Source organism: Fundulus heteroclitus, chromosome 18, assembly GCF_011125445.2.
Source record: "Fundulus heteroclitus isolate FHET01 chromosome 18, MU-UCD_Fhet_4.1, whole genome shotgun sequence".
NCBI lineage: Eukaryota > Metazoa > Chordata > Actinopteri > Cyprinodontiformes > Fundulidae > Fundulus > Fundulus heteroclitus.
In genome coordinates, this window is record NC_046378.1 from 24,653,955 (window position 1) to 24,680,705 (window position 26,751).

General features: G+C 38.3%; 1 protein-coding gene across 1 annotated transcript in view; it reads right to left on the reverse strand.

The window, feature by feature from the left end:
* LOC105932570 (succinate receptor 1) overlaps positions 1 to 9,519 on the reverse strand; it is a 24,904-nt gene extending 15,385 nt beyond the window's left edge. The window contains exon 1 of the mRNA XM_021321129.2: positions 9,439 to 9,519. The gene's annotated coding sequence lies outside the window, so the exon portion shown is untranslated. The remainder of the gene's footprint in view (positions 1 to 9,438) is intronic.
* Between the last annotated feature and the right edge of the window lie 17,232 nt (positions 9,520 to 26,751).

The window sequence follows — 26,751 nt, forward strand, 5'->3', positions numbered from 1 at the left end:
CTGATTTGATGGCATGTCAAAAAACAATAAGTGTCAAGTAAGTATCAAAAATAATATCATGGCTGGAAATTCCCAGTGTTCATACTTCCATGTAATTGTTTGAAAAAAATGACTGTGGCACCTTTGGGCTTCTGGAAATTGGACCCAAGAATGAACAAGAACAGTCCTCAATTATCTTCCTGATATCTTGACTGAGTACTTTAGATTTTACCATCATATCCCACAAGGAAGGAGTGTGTTTTCTTAAAAAAAAAAAATCTAACCACAGATCCCTCCTTTTGACTCAAATGTTCAGAATGTTACAAAGGCATAAAAACATCATCTGGATTTTCCTGAATTGTTTAAAGGCATCTGGTGAACTTCTAATTTTAAAGAAAGTGCTAAAAACAAAGCTCAGAAGTACTTTTTCTTTGTTTTATTTAGCAAATGGAAATATTTTGTTAGTCTTAACTAACCTAAAACAGGAAAATTTGGTCTGATTTGTCAGTGAGGAAAAATATGGTTAATTATTTTTTTATACTGTGTATTTACAGTAAATATTTGGTTTTGATTGCCTATGATAACCGATAGCCTCAAGAATGAAAAATACATTTCAAGGTGTAATATATCAATTTAACTAGAAGTTTTATGTTTGGGAAGGCATTTTTTACTTATTAATGAGATGCACCGTATTTTTTCTTTTACTACCAAATCAAAATAAAATCAAAACTGATTTACTTTTGGTTAAGAAATTCTGCAGCATTTGACCACATTTTTCTGATTGTAAAGAAGATGAAAAGAAAGCTCAACATCAAATTCAAAACCCTTGGTATTTGTAGACTGAAAGAGGAAGCTAACAAGGTACCATGTGGGTTGAAATGTGACCATGGGGAATTTAAACTAAGCATCCAAATGTGTCAAACAGGAAGTAACATTGGCTTGTTCTGATGCAAGATGTAATTACGCTTCACCATGTCATTCTGTATGGTAGCTCGGAGAGGTCCTTGGATCTACTACCCAGCCCCCTTTAAGTGTAACAAGCCTTTTACATAAATATTTTATATTCTGTACTCTTTATCTCTTTCATTACTTATTTATACAGACCTTTACAACAGCGAACCAGACAGTCAAAGTGCTTTGTAATCAGATCATAAAACTCAGTCGAAAAGAGATAAAACCCCGCAAAACAAAACAGATAAACGAATAAACAATGGATTAAAGTCAGAAATCTGTAATAAAATGCCACAGTGGTGAGTATTAAGAGCCTTCCTGAATAAAAGGGTTTTAGGTTTGTCTTTAAAAAGGCCCAGTGCCTGAGTAGAGATCTAGAGGGAGTTGGTTTCAGAGTCTGGGTGCGACGACTGAGAAGGCCCAGTCAGCCCAATATTTACATTTAGTTCCCAGAACATTCAAGAAGAACTGGACGATGACCTCAGGGTTCTACACACACAAAGAAACTCAACACATCAGAAATGTAGGTTGTGGCCAGACCATTAATTAAGAACTTTGAAAACAAACAAGAAAAGGTTTAAATCTATTCTAAAGCAGATAGGCAGCCAGCGGAGGGAGGATATATGTACTTGTGTCTTATTGTGGATCTTTTTCATTTTCTGCACCGCAGGATTTTTTACACAAACCAGCGTTCTATGCTATATCAGGCTTTCTCAGTGTCACTGTTACTTTCACCTCTGCTGTCTAAAGAAGAAAAACGAATTCAAAACCATCAGCAGGTCTGTTAACCATCAGCTGGACACGCTGCAAAGCCAAGACTTTGCAGCCTCAATGGGGGCTCATGTTAAACTGTTTTTAGCTCTTTGAGTCATTCAAGCACAACTAATGTCAAGCCATGGCTTGATCCAGATGCTGTGTGTTAAGCTTGCACAAACTCTTTGCATTAATGCTGTCCCGCTATGTTTATGGCCCGAAGCAGATCTTCAGATGAGGCTATCTGAGAAGGCTGCTCATACTTTTCTCCTACAGCGAACTCTCTGACATGCAGTAAGCTGCTGACGCCTGCTTTAGCAATCCCTAAACAGTAGCTGGGGGTGAATCTTTTGCAGATTTTCCACAAGATGCAAACCTGGCTTTCTGTGCTACACTGGCAGATGTGCAGCACACGGCTACATCTGGGGACCATTTACCCATCCGTGTTCAGATCTCACATGGATTGCCACCCTTCGTTTGGCGTTATATGTTTTCTGTGCAGGAGCTGATCTCCAAGCCTATTCACTGCAAACACAAACACACACACACACACACACACACACACACACACACACACACACACACACACACACACACACACACACACACACACACACACACACACACACGCACGCACCTCTGGGCCTTTCAAATATTCTCCTGTTTCATTACCGGCATCAGCCTGGTTTACGTAGGAGAGCATTACAGCACTGCGCAGAAAATAATGGCCCTCCTGTTCTGTGTCCTGACTTGATGACATCATGCTGCTCCTGATAGGGAACCTGGGAGCTGTGAAACAGGTTGCGTTATGTAAAGCTAACTGTAATGGCTTAGCAGGGTTTGTGGAGATGGTCTGTGTCTTGTAAACCTTTGAGGAGATTGAAAAACATCATTCTACACGTGTGAAGTCAAGGTAGCCATGCAGTTCTGTAACCGCACGTTAGCTCTCCTGGCAGTCCTTTGCGGCATGTCTGAGTCAGTAAATAATGACCACCTCTGTTTCACCAACAATCAGCTGTTCTAAAATAACTTATAGCTTTTCTTTGTCTTCGTATCACACCCAAGTCTCCTTCCTTTCGATCGTTTATTTTCTTCTTTCAGTAATCTTCCATTATTTACTCACTCCTAATTGTAATAGTCACAAAGACACAAATACGTTTCTTTTGTAAATGTTTCAAACGACAGCACCACAGCAGCAGAATCATCATGAATTTTACAACGTCTATTGTAACGTTTTTATCGTAGTCTCTCAGTGTTAAATTGCAAGCATTCCCTTACATTTACAGCAAATCACTTGGTTGGTTAGTTAGTTGCTTAACTGACAGGTACATAGTTGATTGCTTACTTGGTTAAATGATTAAATGATTGCTCAGTACATTTTTTGATCAAATAATTTATTCCTAATGCTGTTCCATATGGTATTCACAACCTTATTTATTCATTTGTTTATTTATTCATTCTTTCAGTTACCACTTTCGTTATTTTTGACATAAATTTTATTACTACCATTCATCATTTTTTATCTGTCTTCTTCTTCTTCTTCTTACGATTATTGGCTGCTCCATGATGCGGCATGTATATTCATTAAAATTTTATAACTGTTACTCTGAACAGTCTTTTTTGCATGCTCAACTATCATCATCCATTCCTTATCCTTTCTGTTCCATCAGCCCTTTTTCTTCTTTTCCGTATAACACTGTATATGTATGCTGAATATGAACTTTTGTGCATGGTGTTTATTTTTTTATCCCCCAAACTAAGGTTTGAGTAGGCAGATGCTAATATTGTCTATGTAAAAGCAGATGTAAAGTTAGAAATTTTGCACTTATGTGTTTCTAGTTTGACGTAATAGTTCACAGTTTCTGTTGCATTTACATATGTCCTGTTTTTTTTAATTATCTTCATGACTTCATCTCGCATTTGTAAAAAAAAAAAAGTGTCTACTTTTTGCTTCCTCTTGCTTAACTGTAATTTTTCAGAAAAAAATACATGTACATTTTGTCAGTTACAATGTTTGGACCAATGACCCACCATAGTAACATGTTTATACATTATGTCAAACTGTATGTGCTAAATGGGGAATCTGTCTTCACAAGTAAATTTCTTAAGTTTTCTATTTAATTTTATTTTTTAAAGAGAGGGGAAGCTTTTTCTTTTTTTTTTTTTTGGTTGACTTAGATGTACTGTCAATACTTTACAATTGATGAAGGGGTATATGTTAACATAAAAATAGAATACGCTTAAGTTAACAAGAATCACCCCTAGGAGCTCAAAATTTTAACATCTTGCTGTAACAGATGATGATTTCCTTGTTTGCAAGTGAAAACACCAAATGACTGCAAACCCTTCCCAGCAATTGTTTAAGCAATCAAGAGTCCTCCACAATAGCACACCCACAGGAATTTTTCCAGCCCTGCTTGGTTTCACAAAATAAAGAGATGGAGCATGGCAGTCTTATTTTAAAGAAAATCTGCCTCTAAAATGTGCAAAGTTGTGAAGTCGGCTGACAAAACTGTGCCGCAAAAGAAGTATTCAAATCCCTTGAACTTTTCCACATTTTGCAACCGCTAACTTCAACCTGTTTTATTGATGTTTTATGTGATAGAACAACACAAATTAGCACATAATTGTTAACTGGAAAGAATTTTAGCAGATATCCACAAACCAGATAAAGCCACCATGTGGTACAAACTGAGCAGATAAAACCAATATTTAAAGGAGCAGTACTCAAAATTTCACCACTAGATGGGCTGTTGAGCACTGTCTGTCGACCAACACAAGATGTGTGACAAGCCACGCCTATCTCTACCTCCAAAAGCACCAGTTATGCATTTCAAGCTTACATTTTATTGTCAAGAAAAGAATGCCCTGAATTTACGTGATGATCACAGTGGGCAGCTCACAATCCTGCCGGGCTCCATTAAACAATGCTAGCTGTGTTAGCTGGGCTACCGGCTGTAACTCCCTTATTGCTGGTCAAAGTCTAACAATTAACCCACATGCCACAATTGTAGCATTACAATAAATCGAGTCAACATAGCAATACAAGTTTAACAAAACTGCAAAACCAACAAAAACAAACATTTGACTTTGTGCTGTTGCTCACCTGTCCATGAGGAGAAAAGCTAGCTCTGAGTCAAACTGGAGCTGCTTCTGCTCTCGAAGAGCAATTTCTCCACCTTGAAATTGCAAGGCAAATGTTAATGCTTGTTTTTTCTCTGTCCTTATCTGACAACTTCTTTGTTTTTGTTTTTTGTGGTAATAATGGGTCCTGATGATATTCAGGTGAACATGGCAGTGGCATTTTATGGGCAGGGAGGGACTAAGCCCAGAGTGGCAGCTAATCACTTGGACGTACATGTAAGCGTGGCTGGCCCGGTTTTATAAACAAGAGACTGGAGAGCAATACAGATAACGTATAATATATTATATTCCATCTAAAAAGATAACTTCAGTTCTTCACATCACCTTTTTTTGCTCTTTCTATCTAAAATAATGAATTATTGCTTATTGCTCCTTTAACTTTTATGTCTGAATACAAAAATATGTAAGGTGGAAAACTCACACTGAACACCTCCATGAGCACATGGTCCAGTGAAAGATGGTGGAGGCAGCATCATGCTGCTTACCTTCAGCAAGGACAGGGAGCTCCTGAAAGGAAAGACTTGAAACTGAGATGGAGGTTATCTTTCTAGCAGGATGACAATCCTAATTATATGAATACAATGGATCAGTTTAGATCAAAGCACATTTATTTGCTAGAAGGGTCCAGTAGAAGTCTATTCATAAATAGAATGGAAAATCTTTGGCAAAACCTGAACACTGATGTTCACAAATCCTCTCTATCAAAGGCATTTGGAAGAATGTCTGCCTCTAGATGTGCAAGCTAGACATGTGGAAAAAGGTTTGCAGTTATTTGCACTAGAAGGGGGTTTCAAAGTATCGACTTAGGGGTTTGAATACAATCACAAGGCACACTTTTCATATTTTGTATTTTTAAAAAAACAAGACTAATTGTAACTTTGTATTGGTCCAAATTACATGAATGCTTGAGTCGGGTCGAAACATAAAATGTGTAAAATACAGGAGGTAAGAAGACTTATTTTAGTGCATTTGGTCCTACTTCCAGTTTTTCTGTTTCATTTGATTTTGTCTTTCATTGTTAGACAGTTTGCCAACCCCCCCTCTCCTTTTTTCTCTCCAGGGGGTGATTATGAGTCACATGATACAAACATTTCAACTTCACGGCTAGCTGCACACAGACAAGGAATACAAAGTATTTGTTTGGGGAAGGTGCGCAGCTTCCTGTTTCCACTTCTGTTCCCCCTCTCATCAGCTCACTCAGCAGGTAGATGGGGTCAAGGTCTCACCCCCTGACATCCCAACTCTTTGCTTGTCTCACGGCGCCTCAGATTTCAGCGCCATGGATTAGATTAGGCTCATATTCCCATGCTGACTCTCTGTCCTTGAGTTACACTGCACAAGGAGCAGGTGTCCATACAGCTATGCGGTAGAGGGGATGTATCTAAATTGGATTTTTTGCTCAGATGAAGATAAACCTAAAATGAAACTCCACAGACTCTCTATTCTCCCTGTGCTACTCATTTGCTTTGAAATTCAAAGCACATCTTTGTCCCTTTGAAAATATAGAAACGACAATACCTGGTGAAGAATTATCTGTATCTCAGTGTGGCCCTTTGAATATCATTTTCAGTCAGCAAATGTATGGTTGTTTCAGACTGAAATAATGTTGAAACCCTTGGATGGAATTGATTAAAACCAGTGGGTTTAAAGGATATTACATTTCTGTCAATTCTTTCTTTTTCCTCGGGTATTCATTTGAGCTAAATGATCAAAGTAAAGTGACATATCTTATATTAAAGCACATGTTAATGAATAAATGAGCACAGCTAGCAAAAATTAATTGAACAATACAGAAAAGTTTATTTATACACCACCAACTCCTAACAAACGTCATCCCAAGGCACTTCAAAAGATAGTCCAATATATATCTATTAAAATCTGATTCAGCTCAAATTGATTTCAATCCATTACAATTCTTTCATCTAATCAGATTCATATCAAAAATCCATAACTTTAAATACCAACTAAATTATAACACAATATAGTCAATTACTTCTCTATCTAAGAAGTGTCTTTCACCCTCACCTAGCATGTGGCGACAGTGGGAAATAACCATTTCCTTCTCGGAAGAAACCCTCGGGAGACAGCACAGTATGAACTCTCGTTTGCTATAACTGGTTGGCAGCGGACCTGAGCGAGCAGAGCTTACTAAAAAGTAAAGTTTAAGTTCTAGACCTGAATGTATACTGTAAAAATGGGGGGTGGTTCCACAGGAGAAGAATGTTTTACCGTCTAGGCAAGGCAAGGCAAGCTTATTTAAAAAGCACTTTTCACTAACAATACTATTCAAAGTGTTCCTATTCTACTTTTAGAAACTCTAGGAACCACATTTTTCTAGTGTTTCTTGGCAGAATGTACATGAAACATGCTTATAATATTAAAAACATGATGTTTTTGGTAAATATTTCTAATTATCTGGCAGAAAATGATGTTGATAAATGTGATATACGCTTATACTTGTGCATTGTATCTTAAGACCCCTAGAAGCAGGTGCAAGTCTATTTTGCACAGTTTTACTCCTACGTGTTTCCGTCTTTGCAGACAGTTTTAATATTGAAGATGTTATCTGTCGCTTCTATGAAACCATAGGAATTGCAAATAAATAGGGATAGGGAGAGCAGTAAAGGCTTTCAAGCATTGTACATATCGTTGTACTTTTAATTGCAAATTAGGTCAAGGGTAAAATGCAAATTGTCAATCATTTAAAAACACTCAAGCACTAACATATCTAACTTCTTTAATTTATTTTTTCTGCTACTGAGGTGTTCGGTTCTAACCATTCTGTTTGGGCTCTGACTTGTTGACCAAAGCTTGTAACCAAGACAACTCCTTAAACAAACAGCTTGTAAGAGAGCAGAAGCAAAATCAAAATCCCTTCTTGAGTCAGGAAGACCTCCCAGAAGATTTAACAGACTGCTGTTTTTATGCAAGGTTCTGTTGTGTGGCCATCTGTCCAAAGTCGTTCATGGAGCTGTCATCAGAGAATGCTTTCTGCATTCTCACCCAAAAATAAGGTAATACATTTGCTGAACATGGGAAAAAAAAAAAAAAGAACTAGGAAAGAAAGATGCTAAGGTCTAAGGCAAGATTTTTACCATGATCATATCCTAACTCTCAGACAGTGCTCTTATACAGTTGGGGAACACTCTGGAATATGACTTTTTCAACTTTTTTCAGCTTTAAAAGCTGAAAGTATGGAAAACATTTAATAAATAAATAAACATCTAATTGAATATAACATTTTTTTTTGTAACTAGTTAATTCTCTGCCTCGTAGTTAACATAAAAAATGTGGCTACAGATAAGTTGCTCCAGCCAGCCTTTTGTGAAAAAGATACACAGGCTTGCCTTGATTTTGCCCTCTTTTATATTTATTCATCTCCCACTTAAACTTACAATAACTGAATTAATAGTCTAACATTCAGTTAGGTATATCATATGTGTCAGGGCAGCTATAAATCCATGAGGTTTTGTGTGTACACTTTAAAAACAGATAAAAATTGGACTGAAAAATCTGTAAACTTTGAAGAGGGTGGAATTTTGTTTTCAAAAAAATGTGCAAGACCCTTTCATTCCCATGTGAATAGACCTGGAAAGAACAGAGCACAAAATATGTCCTGCATTCTCAATGAACTAAAGACCTTTTGCTGAAGAAACTGGTAAAAATCTGATAAAGAAGAACTGAAAGGCTCTCAGCTGCCACAAAAACTCTTAAGCTCTGATACTTGCCGAAGGGGGTTCTTCTTAACACATATGAACCTCTGCTTAGGACTTTTCTTTTTTTTCAAATCTTTTTTTTTTTTTTTTGTATTTAATTACTTATTTATATGTTTTTAGAAAATGAAAAACATGGGGAAAAAAGGCAAATCTGAGTCAAAAAATTAACGAAAAGTGTCAACTTTAACAGCCAGCTTTTTAGAAAAAGATTTCCTAACTTAGCTTCATACAGGAGCTGAATCGTTAATGGCAGTGGGGGCAAATGCTGTAAACACCCTGCAGCATTTTTAAAGCTAAAATATTTAACCTTCAAAGAATCCATCATTTTGGTAGCCTTCCTTTAACACTAGAGTCAACAATCAGAGAACCTTGAGTCTTATGAGGGAACACAATTAGGATCATTAGAGCATTTCAAAACTAAATTAACGTGACTTTGGAAGTAGTCTCTTCTGTCTAAGTGCACACACACACACACACACACACACACACACACACACACACACACACACACACACACACACACGCTTTGCTCTCATTGATGTTATGTGTGAAACAGATCTGTTCCTGAGAGAAAACATGAGCAGAAGCGGATAAAAATAGTTGAAACGGTGTGTTTCAGCTGGAGGGATTCTTGATCTTATTCTGAGGAGATCTTCCAGGATTTATATTAACCTGAGACCAGATTTCCATGCAATATTAATGTAAGACTCTACAGACACCACACATTGGATATTTCTTTATGTATTCCAATCCTCCCTCCTTTTTTTTTTCATTTTCTCTTTTCCCCCGCCATCAAATATTGTCAAGTATCCGACATCTAAGCCTTTCCTTTGGCCTGCTGACTGTACAAACAGCTTTGAAGCATTCCTGAGCAAGAGTCGTGCCTCCCACTCACCTCTGTGTAAACACAACACCTTGCCCTTCAGAAATCTCCGAATCTCAGGCGCACTTTCCATCGGAGACCTCCCTGGAACACACTCGCCCTTTGCTGTTGCTCTGTTACTGTTCCATATTTGACAAAAGCCGCACACATCGCAGCCTTATTCCGGTCCTGCCCCTGTTATATTTCTTTATCCGTTCTGTGTAAACAGCACGCACGCGGCGCAGTGCACACACATGGCCAGCCGGGCTCTGTTTATACGAGCGGGGATAGAGGCACGCCGGTGGTTTGAGCACTGTAAACATGTCTTAAACAGATGTCTGCTGCACAGCGTGGGTGATGTCATTCTGTTTGAGCCAAGTTCAACACTCTAAGCATGAAAAGCGCACAGGGAGAACCCATGACCAAACAACAACAAAAAAGACAATTCAGCGATGGCCCTTGCATCAGTAGTCTGGAGCAAACATCATTAAACTAAGAACTGTGACTAGCAGAGCAAAGAATTGAGTTAGCCCAGACCGTCGGCTTTCATCTACGCTCATTAGCTCACAGCTCATTCTTAGTCCTGACAGACACCTCTCCCTTTTCTTTTCATTCATTTGTAGTTTCCCCTTTTCTCCCCATTCTTGTGTCCACATCATTTTCCACTCCTTTCCCTTGTACACGAGAAAGAGAGTGAGATAGAGAGAAAGCATTACTGACTCTGCATAGAATGATTACTTGAAAGTCAGGGCTGTGGTGAACTGCACCCCGGTTTCAAGTCAGTGACTCACCGTAAGCAATTGTTAACGGCTGAGGAACTGAAGAACCGTCGTCAAGAAGCAGTGTTTGGCAGACTGGCTCACATCAGATGGAAGAGGGGCAGACAAAGTCTTCTGCCGGTTTGGCTAGATGCTGGTCTGCCTTAGAAGGCTGTGTTTTGAGGTTTTGACAGTTGTTTGACTTGTAAAACTAATGGGCCATTTTCTTTCCCATTCAAATGCATGCAAGATGAGGAAAAGCAGTGCGTGCTGTATGCAGAGACATGTATGTGCGATGGTTTTACATAGGCAAACAGAGAATACATGTAGGCTTTGTTTGGACATGAATAATTCAAGAACCATGCGGCACACTCCAACAGAGCTCTTGGAGGGGGTATAGTGAATTCTAGTATTGAAATATTGTGTTAAATTTGTTTTACACTGTTTATTGATTCAAAACACACCTCAAGGAGGTTTATGTTTTTTTTTTCTTTTAATAAAGGGGAAAGAAGAGTAAGCGCAAGGAAGGCTTTTCTCAGAAGGCTTCTCGACCTATTAGCTCTAGTGAGAAATTTAGTTTACTGTCCGCTTTAACATTGATTGCCCAGTGTATGTCTGCTCTGTGGATGAAAAGCAAGAAAATATAACAAATTTTCTTGAACTCTTGTTGCTTAACATTTGACACGCGTGTGTTTTTTTTTACTGTTAACTGCATTTATTGCCAACAAAGGAAAATAATAAAATGGTAATTATTCTTCAATTTCTCTATGAGATCAGTCATTGCTTATTCATGCTTTAAACCTTTCCACAGTTTGTCACATCACAGCCAAAACACATTAATGGATTACACTGGGGTTTTATGTGACATCAATAAAGTAGAGCAAGACTGTGAAGTGGAAGTAAATGCATACATAATATTCAAATTCTTTTAAAAATAAAAACCTGAAATATGTGTCATGCATTTATATTCTCTCTGTTAATGCTAAGGTCGGCTAAGGTCGGACCTTTCCACAAGTCCATTTTTTAATAACTGTGCATGTGCAAGATTGTCTTACTACTCCACTCTTCAGGGGGATTTGCATGAAAAACAATCTCTAAAATCCACTCTGTTCTTGTTTCTTTCTACTGAGGCCTTCCTCTTCTTCTCATAAACATGAACACGGTTTGCTTCTTGTGGCTCTCGGCCATGCTCAAAGTGTACGGTGTGAGCAGCGGAGTGATAATGAACGGCTAACACCAAAGCTAACTGCTAAGCTAACTGGATACATAAACACTAGAAGTGCCCAGCCAGCAAGTGGAAACTAACAAGGAATGTGCACGCACAGTGGCGTTATGTGAGTGCGTCAGAATGACTGGCCTGTTTAACAACAAATAGAAATGGCAATACCACTGGAACTTGAAGGACAGAGGAGGGTGAGAGCAGAACAAAAATCTTTAGTGCGATGAGCAGTGATCGGTCAGAGTTTTTACAGGCCTGCAGCTCCCACAGAGATATTTTTTTTTCCTTTTTCTGAATACGTGATGTATTAACTACTTTCAGAATGGATGGATCATTTTACCCAGTATAACAAAAAGTGTTTCTGAACAGGGTTACCAACTATAGCTTTAATCAGAAACCTCTGAAATAAACCAGTGCACCCAATTACATTTACAAGTCAACCTGTATGTAATTTAATTTCATTATTTATCCAGTTGTTCTGCAAAGGACTCAGAGGTTTGTTAGAGAACATCAGTGAATGAACAGCGTCATAGACCTGGTTGGATGAATATTACTTAGAGAAGCTGTCAATAATCAAAGGGTAACTGGAGGAGCTGCAGAAATCCACAATCTGCTGACTCGACAACTATTAGTTGTGTACTCTGCAAATCTAACATTTGTGGAAGAGTGGCAAGATTGCTTTTTGAAAAGCAACGATGCTTCCTATATAATGTATTTTAAGTCATACAGGGAACACACTAAATATATAGAGCAAGGTGCTCAGGATAGATTAAACCCAAATTAAGCTTTTATTTTGCCTACATGCAAAGTGCTCTGTGTGGTGAAAAACTAGTAATCAACATAACCCTGAACACTCCATCACCATTGTAAAACATGTTGCTGGCAGTATCTTGGTGTGGGATGTTTTTTTGAGAGGGAATTGGGTTTGAGTAGATGAGAAGTCAGAAAGAAGTAGACATGTAAGATTTTACAAAAGACTCGAGACTGGGTCAGTGATTCACTTTCGGGACTATGACCCTTACTGTACAGCCGCAACTTTAAATAACTATGCTAGAATTACTTTTTAGATGTTTATTTGTAAACAAAGCAACCAAAATATGCACTATTTTAATTTTACTTATTGTTAATTTTATTTTGTCTATCACATACATGTATGAACCCTAATAAAACACAATGAGGTCCTTATTTGGAAAGTGGCAAAATGTTAAAAAATGTAAGGGATATGAATACTTTTGCAAGCAATATAGTATGTAGTATATTTGCATAGTGTCATTTTAATTAAATATTTTATTTATGCCCTTAAATCAATAATAAGATGGGGAAAATTTATTGATTTCCTGGGGCAGTATGGGTAGTGTAGTCCCTCAGACTGTGTGACTCAGGGTAGGTCTGATCTCAGAGCTCCCTGTAGGGGTACTAAAGGGATTGGATATGCTCTCCTAATGCTATTAGTGCTGCAGCAGGGGATTACTGTCTGCTAAGGAAAAGGGGAAACGGGTGTGAAAAAAAATCATTGCATGAGGGTATTTGGGTCTGACAAAGATTTGCATGTTTGTTTGTGTCATTTAGAAAAGGGAAGAGATCAAAAAATATTACTCATCTAAAGTACTGCACATCAATCAGGGACTTTTATGCAAAATGAGATTTTCTTTTTAATTTAATTTGGCTGTTACAGTACTCCAAGGATTGCTGTTAATTAGTCCATTAAGCTGCCCAGCACCTCAGAATTATTTTTAGCAATAGAGGAATAATACAGCATATGATGAAGATTTTCAGCGGACTGAAAATAATATCTGATAAAGAACCAATAGGTGGAATCAATTGGTTGAGAAATCTCAGCACCTAGGTTTACTTTTCTGCTTCCATTTGTGTGAAAGCACAAGATTTTTTTTAAGCAGGCGCATTCATGTTATTAATAAACGATAAAGTCCTTATTATTGTATTTTAATCGGCTGCTTCACACATACTTTCAATTGCAAATAATATGAACTATCACAACTGCATCAGAGCCAATCAAAATCTTAAGACCAGGGATAAAGTATTCACACTTTGATTTTTGATGCTTGAAACTAGGTTTCAAGTGGAACTCAAAAATGAAAAAAAAAAAGAAGAAGCAGGGGCAAGACACAAATACAGATGGTGAATTATTGCAAAATGCTGTTAAATTCAAACAGGATGTTCCTCAGCTGATTAAACTGTGAGATCATAGCCATAAAAGGTCAAAACGTTTGGCTAAATCTGGCTTTCATTTCACTTTCTGTTAGGTGTTCATTTTGTCATGAACTCCTGATGGCAAAGGCATCAGGCTGTCTATCTTTGAATGGATTGCTGTGCTTCACAGTCAAGGAATCTTACAATGATTTACCACGGTCAAGGTTGGATGTAGTAAAACAGACAGACAGACAAAAAATCCCACAAAAAATATCATGTGTGAGCCAGAAGATCTGCATGCATCACATGAAGACACCGGTCAATCTTTAACCAAAGTACAGCCTTACCAACACTGGTTGCATCCTCAAAACTCTTCTCTTGATCAAGATGAGTTAATAAATTACAGACCTATATCTAATCTTCTTTTCTTATCTAAAATTCTTCAGAAAGTAGTTGCTAATCAACTTTGTGAACATTTACAAAGTAATGACCTACTTGAGAGCTCATCATAGCACTGAAACAGCTCTGGTGAAGATCACTAATGATATTCTCATGGCCTCAGATAATGGACTTATGTCTGTACTTGTCCTGTTAGATCTCAGTGCTGCATTTGATACAGTTGATTACAAAATTCTCCTACAAAGACGTGAACATACTGTAGGGATTAAGCGGAAAGCATTAGGCTGGTTTAATCTTATGTCAGACAGATTCTAGTTTGTTCATGTTAATAATAAATCTTCAAACTCTAGGATCACTTGTGGAGGACCACAGGGTTCAGTCATTGGGCCAATTGTCTTTACTATATATATGCTTCCGATTGGCAAAATTATCAGACAGCATGGGACTAATTTCCACTGTTATGCTGATGACATTCAGCTATATTTATTCATAAATCCTGATAAATACATTCAATTACTTCGACTGCAGTCATGTCTTGATGACATCAAAAGCTGGATGACTTTAACTTTCCTGCATTTAAATTCTGACAAGACAGAAGTTGTAATCTTTGGACCAGAGTCCTCAAAAATAAACTTCTTAGTAAATCACTTAATCTGGATGGCATTAACTTGGCCTCTGGTAATAAAGTAAAAAAGCTTAGTGTTATTTTTGACCAAGACATGTCATTTAAATCCCATATTAAACAGGTTTTCAGAATTTCCTTTTTTCACTTTTTTTAGAATTTCCTTTTTTCTCTCAATATTGCTATAATTAGAAATATTCTGTCCAGGGGTGATGCTGAAAAACTAGTTCATGCATTTGTTACTTTGAGGCTGGACTATTGTAATTCTTTACTATCATGTCCACAAAATGCAATTCAAAGTCTTCAGCTGATCCAAAATGCTGCAGCAACTTTCTTGTTAATAGAAGCTTCAAGTGACTACACAGATGGGGCACAGATAGCATTGCTTTAGACCAAGCAGACATTTAATATTTTTTGTTCAAAAGAGAGTTTTACAGAAAATATGGTAATTATTGTAGACACAACTGTAACATGCTCTCTATGGCAAACACAAAAAAGTTTAACAAAAGAAAGTTCAACAATTATACGTCATGGAGAGGTTGGCTGCAGCAGAGTCTATATCAACTAAACATGATCTGCAGCAGCAATGATAACTTGTCTTCATAACCGGTAATGTAAGGCGTGAGATTTTATTTGTAGAGTGCACAGGTGCAAGATCTCTATCTACAAACTGGTGTTGGCACATTAAACAAATCCCCTCTACTTTGGCCCTCTACTTTGGCCTCTAAACAGCATCATGTTAGATGAAATTATTGACAAGAATGGAAAAAGTAGCCAATGAGTTCAGAACAGAAAAAAAACATGAGTGCAGGCTCTGTCCAGGAAAGACTTCTCGTATCAGCAAGCATTACTAAACATTTGCATTTTCAAAACCTGCTCTTCACCTCTCTGTGAGCTCTTTCATGAATATAGCTTACAGATATGACAAACTTCCTCAAGCTAATCTCTTATAATGCACATTATATTCGGATGGAAGTCTCACATCATTGCCCCTGAAGTATTGCACATTCTTCAACAAAAAATAGCAGCCTTTCTAACAAACATCATTCCACCTACAATAAATTAATTCAGTCCATTGCTCATGCATTAATGATTTTATTATGTAATCTTTAACTAATTTAAATTTGACAGACATGCAGCTATTAAGCATAGACATTCTGATATTCTATGCCAAAAGCAAGAGCTGTGTTCAGATTCTTTGCACAAAACCAAGCTTGTTCCCAATGCAGATTGGACTCCGCTAAGGATGACCTTTTTCACCAATTCTGTTTGTGATGTTTATGGATAGGATTTGTCGTATTCATTGAGAGGACAAGTGTCTGGTTTGAAAGCCTCAGGATCTTATCTTTGTTTTTTTTTGTTTTTTTTAGCAGATAATGAAGTTTTGATGGTACCTTCAGCCCATGGTCTTCAAAGTCACCTGGGAGGGTTCAGACCCAGCTGAATAGTGGCTGAATAATGGACAGACTTTATTGTCATTAACAGCACATTCACAATGTACATTTCAGTAAAATTTATTTCTAAGGCTCCAAGTAAAAAAAGAAGACAAAAGAGAAGCATTATAAGTATTTGTCATCTGTCAGGGATGTAGCAGTAAACTGCTGCTACTGACTGTAGATATGATGAGGGGCTCCATCATCTAGGAGGATGTTGAACTAGACCAGCTGCTTCTTCACATTGAAAGGATGTTTTCAAAGTGATTTGGGCCAGGGAAACTCCCTTTCTGAGGTTTTCCATACTTCTGGCATTGGGACGAAAGCCAGGGGAGAGCCAGAATTCAGTGCCGTATCCCTTTTGGCCTGGGAATGCCTTGGGATTCCGCAAAATGAGCTGGAGAGTGTGGCTTTGGATTTCATTTGGTGACTGGTTACCCTTGCAACTTGGTTGGTTCAAGTGACCCAGAAATAAGGTTGGTACAAATTAAGAGGGAATACTTCATACTTCAGCAAATCTCTCCGTTTATGGTTGTTTGTGCATCTGCTCGGAATACTTCCTTCTGGAGGCTTTTTGGAAGGTACTACTGTGAGAGGACCCCAGGGAGGGAGTGTCTTCAGAAAACAATGCGGATATCTCGGATTGAACAGGAGAGTACTGCTCAGGAGAGGGATTTCTGAATTTCCTTTGCTGATCTGTTACTATCTGATCATCGATAGATTAATTGATGGACTTAGTTTCTATTTTCACTGTGAGGATGGTTTTGTTAAAGTCAAAATTAATTTTTCTGAGAATATAAACCATTCCTTTTGTATATACATTTTCATTAACTGAACTGGTTAGATATTTAGGGGGAGTTTTTGTGTTAGCTTAATTCCGTGCAAGGTTTAGGGGGATTTTCAATTAAACATTCTGACTGTGTCCCATACAAAAATTATTTTAAAATATATTTTGTAATCAAGCCTTAAATTGACCTATGTTAACACAGTCATACTTCTAGTAAAGTAGCTTGATGTTTCAGGAAAGCTTTGGCCATGTGTCTATGAAATAATAATCTTTGCATAAACAAATAGCAGTTTATCTGTCCAATATTGCCCATCTTTGAATGTTTAAACATTTTTTTTCACGCATTGGTTAAATCTTAATTCTCATTAAGCCTGTTTTTTTGCTCCATGTAATCCGTCTTCCGTCTTTCTCAGGACCCTACAGCATCTGTTCTTAAATTCAGCAAGCTGTTCAATATTCATTACTTCTTCATGTCTTTCTCCCAGTGTCTTACACATTTACACATCTTTCTGCTAGCTATGATGAGACTAGAGATCCCTCTTATGAATATTTACCAACAGCAAGTTACCAAGGGAAATCTGCTAAGATTTGTTCACTCCCACTATGTTTACCACATATGCAAACATATTTCAGTAGAATGTGTGTGTGTGTTCTGTTTTTCCAACACTCATGATCTTCGAGGTAGCCTCAGGTATTCAGATAAAACCCCTGAGAAACACCTCTGTTATTAGAAATGTCAAGACCGCCCACATTTTTTCAGTATTCAACAATAATCCATGTGCAAAATGTTTAAGACAAGTGTTTTGTAAACACATACAGTAACTAGTTGTTCTACCTCATGACTACATGGTTCACTTTTTACGGCATTTACAAGAAATATTTCTGTATGCATTCCAATTTTTTGGGAAATAACATTTCAATTAGCAACCCAGAAGTGGTATAAAACCTTCTGCAGAAAGCAATCAAAGGAGAATTGCGGATCAGGATGTCAAGTTGACAGTCAGATGATGATCAAACAAGGTAACAACAGTTGAGGAAAGAGCTTTTATCTGAAAAAAAAATATGGCTAGCTGAAAGCCAATTTGACTAATAAGAAATTATATTTCTTATTAAAAAAACGATTTTACTACATGGTACACATCTGGGTCACTGATGTGAGAGGTGGTTGTAAGGATTAACACTAAAAGGCAATAATAGGAGGAGATGCAAGTTTTAACTGGGTTTATTGGCTTTAGTTGAAACAATGCTGCTGCTTGGTCAATTGTCCTGGGCCCAGGATAGAAAGGGAGGGAGGGGGTGGTAGAACTGGGGCTCTGATCAATGAATTATATGCAGGAACAATTTTTAGAAATGTTATTATATATTTGAAAAACAATGAATATTATGGTTTATTAAACCTCTATATTCATATTTATATATATATGCAGTATGTTATTTTTACATGTTTTTTTTCTATCGTCCTGCTGTTTATGATTTTATCCACGTTTTTCCACAATGCTTTCCCATTTTTGTGTGCAAACCAAGGTGATGAGAAAGAGAGAGCTAGAGAGAGCTAGAGAGAGAGAGAGAGAGAGAGAGAGAGAGAGAGAGAGAGAGAGAGAGAGAGAGAGAGAGAGCAGAAAGTAGATGACCAAAGAGACAGAGAGAGAACACATGGGGAGACAGGTGACCATAAGCATTTCACTTATTCTACCTCCAACAGTGTATGGGAAAAATGACAGAGACTAGATGCAGAGCATTGTAACAATCTTCAATCTAAAACATTGGAGATGGTGGCATCTTGAATAAGTCCATAATCATGTGACAAGTGACATAAATTCAGAGTATAGTATAGTATATCACTAAGGTAGTCTGACAACCATGTAACTACTTACTTTGAGAGTCCTGAATCTAAAAGCCTCAACTTTAAAACATAATGGTCAACAGTGTTCAAAGCTTTAGACAAATCTATTAAAAAAAAATATGCACTGTGCAGCTATTTGTCAAGTATGGCCAAAATATAATTTACAACTTTTAAAGCAACTTCAAGTCCATCGATGAAGGGTCCAAGGGAACTTATCTCAGGGTTCTGAGCCTTTTCTTGGGTTTGTGACTAGCTTCTTGTGGGAACTCAGTGGTGGTTCCAAGTCTCCAGAGTGTCACAGGGGTCCCAGCTTCTCAGAGCTCCACTATGGGTTCCAGCAATCTGGCCGACTGTCTCTCAGAGTTCTGCCATGGGTTCCAATGACCTGGTTGCCACCTCTCAGAGGTCATTTGAGGGCTGCAGAGTGTCAGTCTCCACGGTTTCAGTGTTTCAGCTCCTGAACTTGTTCCAGGGGTCTTTCTGGGGTTCCTGTCTGAGGTCTTCAGTGATCCTGCTTTGTCTGAGGTCTGCACTGGTCCTTCCCCGTCCGAGGTCTCCAGTGATCCTTCCCTGTCTGAGGTCTCCAGTGAACCTGTCTCGCCTGCGGTCTTTAGTGATCCTGTTTTGCCTGAGTTCTTCAGTTAGCTTGTCTGGCCCGAGGTCTCCAGTGGTCCTGCCTATGTCTTAGCTCCTGCTTCTGACTCCAGGTGTCTGGTGGATGCCTCTGCTCCTCTCACTGAGGGTCTGGTGGATGCCACAGTTCCTGTCTATGTCTGTGAGGGTATGTTGGACACTCCAGATTCTGTCCACATTCCTGACCTCAGTGAGGATGGGGTCCAGTCGGACCTTCTTCCTGCCAGGCTTCCAGAGCTCTACTGAATTCAAGGAATCTAGTCTCCAGACTCCTGGTTCCAGTTTTCTGAGCCCAGCTCCTGGTTTCAGTCCTCTGATTCCAGCTTAGTTCCAGTCTGCAGCCCTTCTGCTGTAGCCTACAGGGTTCCTATCTGCAGCACCAATGTCTGGGATTATACCCTGCACCATCAAGGTCAAGTTCCAGCCTGCAGCATCAAGGCCCAGTTCCATTCTGCAGCATCAATTTCCTGGTGCCTCCTCATCGCCTATTGAGCTAAATTCTAGCTGGATATATCTGGGGTTCCTGTGCCACTGGCCATTGTCCCGTGTTGCTGGCCAACTGCCATCATCCTGTGCTGCCAGCCTCCTGATCTCCCCAGCATTGCTGATGTCTACTGTAGACCTGTATGTCTTGTTGGGAGAACTTCTTGGCCATCCGGCTGAAGTCTCTGCCTCATCGGGATGACTTCACGGTCACCCAACTAAACTCTGCCTCATCAGGATGACCACATGGCCACCCTTCTGGACCCTCTGCCTTTTTGGGACAACCTCATCGCTGCACTCCTAAACTCTGGTTCTTTTGGTTTTGGTTATTGTCATGTTATTAGTTTTCTGTGCATTATAATTTAAGTAGTGTATTCATGTTTCTGTTAGATCCTTATTTCCCTGTCTCCTACCACCTCAATGCCTGCCCTCTCCTTCAGCTCAATCACTCTCATTTATGTCACCTGTGCTAATTACCCCCACCTGGTATTCCCTCTGTTCCCCCCCTCCCTGCCACCCTGGCATTTAGGTCCTGTTACAACCTCTACAAACCTGACACAGGCAGCTTACCTATGCTGTTGACATTCACAGTTGTGAGATCTGTCACTGGTACTGCAGAAAGACACATCAGCTAGCTAAGTAAAATTGCAAGGCTTTATTTACCTTAAGTAGTGTAATGAATGGCACGGTCAGAACACATGAACTGGGTAAGTTGCTGTTGAAGTATTGAGAGTTGAGAGTAACAGCAAAAGATTGGATTCCTGGAGAGAATATAGTGAGTCTGGATGGTAATTAAGGAAAAGGACTCAAACAAGCTAAAAAACAACTGACATCAAATTAAATACAAGATACTCCTATCAAGTTAGAAGGCAGTAGCAAACAGTGCTCAGCTGATAAACAGTGATGACAAACTGTGTTGACAGGGAAGGTATACGGATAAGAAAATGTGTTGCTTATGTGGACGACAGACAGTCAACCACATACAGTAGGAAAACCACAGACCATGGTATGATCATAAAGACTGTTAAGATGTCACTTTGAATGATGTAGCAACAAAACACTGTGGCAAGAAGTGATCTGTTATTTCATAAAGAAAACATTAAACCTTCAAAGTAGAGATAACTGAAACAATCACCTCTAGCTTTGTGTTATTTGAGTGTTACTTCTCACTCCTTAAAAACCTTGTAAGCCCTCCTTCACACTCTAATATGTCCCCAGCCACACTACTGTATAGTTTATTTATATTTTGTCCTGTGTTTGGAACAAAATCTGTGGGATTCCTGTCAAAAATGTTATCTATCAGCAATAGTGGTATAAAAACTGAGGATTGCTAAACCAGATCCAGGGTAAAAACTTCTCATGTTTTCATTTTCATATACTTTTTTTAACTCCAACATTTTTCTACACTGTCAGAAAAAGCTCCAATATTGTGGTGGTTTCTTGCACAGATGGAGATAGTGGGTGTGCATATATGATAATGTTGAATTATTTCTGGGTATCCTGTCTAAATGGATGCACCAGAAACAGTTAAACTGATTCTGTGATTGTAGTATGTGAAATATAGGTGTTTTCTTGCTGCTTTCCAGTCCATCCTACGACAGAACTGGTATAAAATCTGTGCCGTTCAGTTTAACTATTGTCCTATCAAATTTGAACATGAATTACGAGCGGTTTCCGCACGTCCTCCATCACTACTAACCTTACCCTGGAAGAGGAAAAAACAATCCTCAATTTCTTTCTCTTCCATCTCCTTCCTCCTTAATGCTAAACCTGATCCCAGGGCTTTTGTTTTACAGCATGACAAATTAGTTTTGCATTTGAACAACATCATGAAAAAAACATACATTGTGTCAATCTCCTAGCAACATGTATAGCCAAAGCGCTAAAAAAAATTGGATCTGTGCATGTTCTGTTCTCCAACTGGGAAGCCTACTCTACTGGAATCCCTCAATGTGCGAGTGGCCAGATCTCTGTATCACATCATGTATAAAAGAGGGACCTGGATTCTTGATGGTCCCAAGAGGATCTTTATAAGACCCTGTAAAGATCATCAGTTGGATGGATGCCTATGCAACTGGTCTCATTCTGTTTAAGTTACATTCAGATTCAATGTTTTCCACATCATGCCTTGACGATGGCTTAGGTGGAACTCTAAATCTTTGCTTCCAGCTGTACCTCATGTTCCAAATTCAAATTAGCCTTGGTCTCTACCTCTTAGCAATTCTTGCTGTTTGATTGCGGCTCAGCTTTGACTTTGCCCAAAGACTCTAAAGGGCAACTGCAATTAGGAAAATTAAGCCCTTACACTGCACTAGGAAAAAATAATGCGTTGCTTAAGTGAGAAAAATGTTGTTTCTTAGGTTTGTAATAATTGTTAAAAATTTAATTTTACCTTAGCTTAAAGATACCCAGTCAAGGTAACAGCATCTGCTGTTTATTATATTATGTTTTATTGCATATACAAATCCTGCATTTGTTTTTTCTATCATCATCAGAAAAGAGACTACAGTTCAAGTACGTGTGTGTGTGTGTGTGTGTGTGTGTGTGTGTGTGTGTGTGTGTGTGTGTGTGTGTGTGTGTGTGTGTGTACTTGCAGCTGAGAGACAGCATATCTTTTGTATTTTACCACCAAAGCGAGGACTTTGATGTAAAGTAAGAACCTTTTTCTGGTTCTTGCGCTAGGAGTTAGGTTTAGGACTAAGGTGTCAATTAGCTTCAAGTTGAAGGTGGCTATATTCTGGTAAGGTTTAGGGTTAGGATCAGGTTGGACCCTGGAAAGAGTTGGAATGAATGGATGTAAATGCAAAATCCTTAGTAAGCATTTAAAACAAGGCTACGTGTTTGTGTGAGTGTGTGGGACCGTACTTTGAACAGAGGATCTTCGCTGGAAGATGTGGCAGGCCTGCTGCACACTACACACGTGTGTAATTTTCTCAGTAGTCAGCCAGGGATATCAGGTGTTGCAGGACAACCTCTCCTAGTCTGGTGATCTGCTTCGGTGGTAGAATGAAGCCTCCAGGTGTTGTTGCTTGCCTCTGTTCCTTGATTTTTTTTTTCTGTTTCTTACCGAGAGAAGTTAACCATGTGACTACCTTATTTCTGCACAGCTCATCATGCATACTCTCTGCTCCTTCATCTGGATCTCAAACTTACAATGCCTTCGCTCCTCATCGTGCTCCCTCCCTCTACAAACCACTACCAGGATTTCATTACTGCCCCAACTCTCGCCTTCAACTCTCAGAACCGTAAGCAATTTCATTCCTCACCCTTTGCTTGAAAATCATCATCTTGATTATCTTTCACCCCGTCTAACTGATCCTCTTGTTTTTTTTGTTTTTTTTCGTTTTTCAAGACGCTGTCTTGGAGAAAAAAAACCAACCGTCTCAAAATCTCACCTCAGTGTGTACGTTTAACTTTGTTTGTGAATAAATTTTGTCTCATTTTTAATTTGCCTGCTGTGTATGCTTCTGCATGTGGGTCAGGGAATTATTGCCAAACATGACACCATATTCATATAGAGCTCTTATTAAATCATTTTGATTCGATAGACATCTTTTCAAGGCTTAGCCAGCCTGTTCATTTGGCCTAACCTCTATCCAATGGCTATAATGGTGTGATGCTTGATTTTAATTTTTGCAGGCCTAATATAACTCTACGTATAATGCCTGTTGATTACTATTAGAGGTATGCTGAGAGCATAGACGGTAGTCTGCATGTTAGGAATTATTAAGCAGAAATAAGTGATTTGCTGCTTAGCCATTCGGTTTGCTGTGAGTGTCTGCAGGAGCAGGCTTATGATAAATGTGTGTACCATCCTAACTTATTTTGTATGTAGACAAGGAAAGATGTGCTTGCACATAAAACGTATTCTGTTTTTGTCAGCAGGGACTTGAGGATTTGTTTGTGCCAGATATTTCAGCAGGAAGCATCAGGTAATACTAAATCACAGTCTGATGGTTAAGTAAAGTCAATACCATGTGTATACAACAAAATAAAAATGATGTTCCATTTGTAACACGTGGTCTATATTAGTGTTGTGGTTTAGTATTTGGCCCACTAGGTAGAACCACTCAGGTAGTAAACTGGTGCTCATAGGTTCAAGTCCAGCACATCACAGATTTTAGGGAGTGGTGGCCTAGTGGTTAGAGCAGAGCCCTTGCATCCTGGGAAGGCTGCACCTTCCCCAGTTGGTACCCAATAAACTGCCACTATGGGTACCTGAGCAAGACCCATAGCTTCACAATGGTACCCACAATGGTTTGAAAAATTATTAAACTAATCGTAAGCAAGTAGATCCTATAGTAGGGCTGGGTGATTATTCTATAACGATATATATTGATCGATAGACGTATATCGATGATAGAAAAAAAGGTCAATAACAGGTACAATAGAATAGGTTTTCCTTCCTTTTGCATTCTAGCCAATCATGTAGATTAATATTACAGTCATCCTTCCAACCAATCACAATGCAGACCCAGGAACCAAGCTCTGCACCTTCAAATAGTTCAGAAAGCACAAGTTCTTTTTTTTCTTTTTTAAAAACTTATAGTTTTGGTAAAAAGTTGGTTGAAAAAAGGGTTGAGTTTGAATTCAGTGTTTGTGTTTTCTGTATCTAGAAATAGGTTGCTAAGCAACAGCATAAAAAGGCCAGGGCTGCACTTAAAATATGTTTTGAATTTGTTTATAATTATCGATATCGATCAATATGATTTAAATTTTATGGCTATGTGTTTTTTTTTTCTATATCGTCCAGCCCTATCTTATAGACCTCTGATAGCTGTGTTAAAATTGGAGCCTTAGAAAATATTTTCCATACTCCGTTGATAATAACAAGTAAACTTCTAAAATGAGTCTTTGGGGCTTGAAAGGATGCCTTATTAAAACAATTTTGTGATAAAGCACTCAAGAGATCACTTTTTCGTAGTAGGCTACAACCCAGAGCAAAACTCGTTTTTGTGAGCGTCCTTTGCTAATGTGGATGTGCTAGTTTTTCTTTTTCTGTGATTGTATGGCTGTCTATTTAAACACATGCTAGAATTTCAAACTGGTTTCATTTTGAGAAAAGCTACATTGACCTTTCTTAGCTCAGCTCAAGGGGGCTAATGATTATACAAAAAAAGTTATTAATTAGTCGTAAAATAAACTTCTACAATATGCCTATGATAGAGCAGTCTATGGGCACATGACAATGCTTTATAAGTAGTTGTTGCTAAATTTAAAGAGGTTCTCAGATACATATTTACCTTTATTTCTCTAAAAAGTATCCTGTGCTATACCTAAAAACACCTTGCTGAGAAATGTTGATACAAAAGCGCATGAGCAGGTTTAGCAGCTGGACCAGTGACTGTGAAGCATCATTCAGCAAAGCGTTTGATTTGAATACTGTATAATTGGAAGGTACTAAAAAGTGTATTTTCTGAAACAGAAAAGATCAAAAGTTAGAATGTTAAGTTACAACTGGATTTTTATCATTTCATAATACCATTGACGCAAGTTTAGTAGATGCTCTCTTTGAAATCAAGACCTACACAGTGATATGTTTAGGTAAACTATGCATGCCAGAAAGATGCATTAGTGCTGCACTGCAGGTTTGCTATAAAAATCTAAATCCTTGTGAACAGAAGTCAGAAGGCAGCAATAATTACCCCAGCAGGTCCACCACTATCATTATGCATAAGCCTAATCAATGGTCATTGTGCTCAAGGGCCACTGCAATGTCATTAATGAATAGTTTCAATGAACAGTGAGGGTTTTTTGTGGACGTGTGTGTATACGTGCAGGTAGTTAATGTTAATATCCCTAATGAGTAGATGTGGCACATTGAGCCTATGGACACCTGCTATTGCCATTAGTTGCAACGAACAGACTAATCATACTGCCTTTCAAATCTGACCAAGTTGCTCAGAGTCCCTCCAATTCAAGAACCATTCATTACCGGGACCACAGGAGTCCCAGCTGGTATATGCTTCCTCAAGATACCAAAATAGTTTGGAACTATCTGCTGCTTTGATCTGTTTCAGGTTTGTCTCGACCAGATGACTAAAAGTAGTATTACCTTTGAATCAGAATCCTGCAACTTTTGTCCTCACATTGTCACATGATGAAAAACCCATTATGGAATCTTTGTGTTTTGTTTTCAAATTCTTTGAGAAAAACAAAGAAACCTTTTATTTACAAATCCTTTCCTTTATACAGTTAAACCAGACATTAATATAATATGAAAAAAGAAAGCCTTCTGTGTGTCATTAATAGACAGATTCAGGGCTCAGAACAATCAATATTGTTGTCTTCTAACAAAAAATAAATAAATGAATAAAATAAAAATAATAAAAATGCAAATACATTTTCTTTATGGTTCTATGCATCCAAAAATATATAAATAAATAAATAAAAAACAAACCTCCATATGAGTCATTTCAACCAGAAAAGCTCCATGAGCACATTACTCTGGTTTGGAAAGTCTCCTCATTTACTACATAATAAAATCCAATTGTGGGATATTTCGAATGTAAACATACAAGGGAGCACAGTATAGTGAGATTTTTTTGTTAGGTGTCCTCAACTGTAAATGATTTGGAAAACTTGAACTCAGCCCAACTGGTTGCCTTTATTGTTATTCACGTTCCTGTTTTGTCTGCTTTGCCAAGTGTTCTGGCTGATTTCTCTTCCAAACCATTTAAGCAATGAATCTTAAGTGAATCCAAGTTGCCAGCAGTTCCCATAACAACTGAGGAGAACGAGAACACCATGAAACTGTATTTTTATTTTTTTTTATTTGATCTATTTGTTACTAAACTGAGTATTTCTTAAACAGTATACTTACAGGGATAAACAAAAGCACCAGCCAAGACTGTTGCGTGGTCGGATCCTATCTGTAGAAAGGTGGGAGACTGCAAGACACAGGAAGGGAAGCTTCCTGTGGGAGAGGGCTTCTAACTACCATATAAAACACGGCAAAAGGGTTGGAAGAGTGAGACTTGAGGGTTTAAAGTTGCTCTGCAAGGTTCAGCTGTGAGTT